This window comes from Montipora foliosa, chromosome 13, assembly GCF_036669935.1.
Source record: "Montipora foliosa isolate CH-2021 chromosome 13, ASM3666993v2, whole genome shotgun sequence".
Classification (NCBI taxonomy): domain Eukaryota; kingdom Metazoa; phylum Cnidaria; class Anthozoa; order Scleractinia; family Acroporidae; genus Montipora; species Montipora foliosa.
Window position 1 is genome coordinate 2,734,418 of NC_090881.1, and position 2,500 is coordinate 2,736,917.

At 41.0% G+C, this 2,500-nt stretch overlaps 1 pseudogene; it reads left to right on the forward strand.

Moving 5' to 3' along the window:
• Positions 1 to 2,500, forward strand: part of LOC137981523 (dedicator of cytokinesis protein 11-like) — a 38,719-nt pseudogene that overhangs the window by 12,917 nt on the left and 23,302 nt on the right.

Below are 2,500 nucleotides of genomic sequence, written 5' to 3' on the forward strand. Positions count from 1 at the left end.
TATTCCCTGTTCAGGGAGGCACGGAATTTTGTCACTCTGGCGAGGAGCTTTCTGGATTTTCTTGCTTTGTAGCCCATCTTCCTGTAAACAGAAGTTCAGCCAGAAGTTTCTTTGACGATAAGCGATAAGCCCACTCCAAGCCGTTGAACATGTATGGCTCAAGAGCACGGTTTTTGCCGACTTCGTCAGTTTGAGTTTCTTTTCTTTTCGGTTATAACCCCCTTCCTCTCCCCACTCCCACCCCCCCCCCCTCCTTTCGCTCCCGTCCCTCCATTCTCTGCCAAGCAAAAACTTCTTGAACTTCAAGAAGCCCACAACTTCATTTGTATTTTTATCTTTTTTTAGTATAAGAAGTTAATTGAAGCAGGCTAGAGATAACACTCTTTTCAGAGTTTTGTTCGATAAACTCCTTGCTCCTTGAAAATAGTCCAGTCTTAACTCGTCAGAATTAGCTTTTTTCTGACACCAAGTGGACTGGCTGAGATGTTCCACCAGGGAAAAGTCACATTAAAGTCACCTATATCCAGAAATGCACGCAATTAGAGGCGCGACCAATTCTCATATAGTATCTAAGGTGTTATTTACATGAGACCGAACGAACTCAGACCGGTATGAAATTTTTGCAGCCGTTTACATGAAACCGGGACGAAATGCTTGGTGCCTGGTTTCGGGACAAAATGATATCTTTTGTCCAATAAATATATATATGGCAGACCCCAAAGCATACCTGGCTTGAAATTCCTCGACCCCGTCTGAGATTTGTTGTAATTTATATGAGATCGGTACGAACTCAGACCGCAACCGAGACGAGGTCAGGTCTGTCTCATGTAAACGCATAAGAAGAAGTGTATGAAGGCCGATACGAATTCATGCCGGTCTCATGTAAATATCCCCTAACTCGTCAAGTACTGTTAACGTGAGTCCAAGCCATTTTGCTACTTGTTTCAAACAATGAGGGAAGTATTTCGGTTAGCGTTACATTAAGGTTGGGTTAAATGCAGCTGTTAATCTCTCCTTCGTGAGCAGAGTATAGGGACACTATTTTATGTTAATTGTCTGTATTCGTAGACTTAGTTAGTTAGTTAGGCCTCTTCGTCCCCGGTGGGACATAAGGCCAGTGTCAATCGCCTCCACTTTTGTCGGTTGTGTGCAAGGTGTTGCGCTTCGCCCCAGGTGATATCTAGTTGTTTAAGCTGAGAGATGATGTTTCTCCGCCAAGTGGTCATCGGTCTACCGGGTTTGCGCCTTCCAGGTAGTGTCCATAATCTTGGGCGCGAGTAGATCGTCTATTGCACTTTTGACTTCTGTGTGAGGACTTTTAGCAGAAGTGGTCATACTGCCAGGTGATTGGTTCGAATCCACAAACGGGCCAGTAGTGGTAACGTTAATACTGGTTTCCGTTACAGGTAGTTTTTACAGGAGGGGTTGTTCGAAGACTTGAGTGATGTTAAGCAGGGGGACACTTCATGAAGCTTATGCGCTTATTAAATTTAGAGTGCATCTAATTGTTTGAAATATCTGATTAACGTTTTATCGGAAACAACATTTTACCTTTAGAAATAAGGATTTGCCGATGCTTTTAATCAAATGGACCTCTAAGCGCTTCCTCTATTGTCTGATGTCGAGCACGCGCTGTTGGAATAATTGTTAAATGTACTCTGCACAGTAATTCTATTTTTATGTATTGTATTTGAAATCTTTTACTGTGAGCACTGCCGGAGTTTTAGCTTTCCATTCCTTGTTTATTTTCTTCTTTTTCAATGCAACACTCCTGAAAATTGGCACATTTCATTTGCTCCTGATATAAGCGACTTATGGACTGAATGGCTTAAGTTCGGAAATGATCTTTAAAAGCGTATATTAATGGCATCTTTCATGTAAGCAGCGATACATTCGCTCTCGTTCTGGTTTGTGATGGTCTAGACTTAATCGACCTCGTATTTATTGCTTCTGTCTTTCTCTCCGTTTAAGAGATCCTGAGTTGCTGCAACTCGAAATTAAAAAGTCTGCGGAACCAGGTGTGGTCAGATTTTAAGAGCTGTACACTTGTCACTTTCCATCACCTTATTTTTTCTGTGAGCAACCAATGCAAGCCTTTCTAAGCAAGCTATAATTTCACAAATAATGTCCCTCAAAGGGTAGATGTCATTTAGGCAATAACATTGTAATATATTCGCTTCTTACATAACTGGTGCTTTGAGGGTTTAGCGACGTTTCATCGCTTTTTTTCTTTGATCTTTTCGGACCGTTGAAGTCGTACAACGTGGTTTAAGGCAAGGAAACGTAATCTGACTATTATTCACGGATTTATTGTTTTGTTTTCGTTTGGAATGTAAGTTTTTGTGATATTTTAGCAGTCATTGTAGATAAAACGCCTGAAATCATTAAATGTTGTTAATTTTTGTAACTGTCGTAAATGTCTTGCATGCATGGCAGAGCTAAGCGCAATCAAATATGTTTTTTCAAAACACATACATCCCCTCAGAAATACTCACTACTG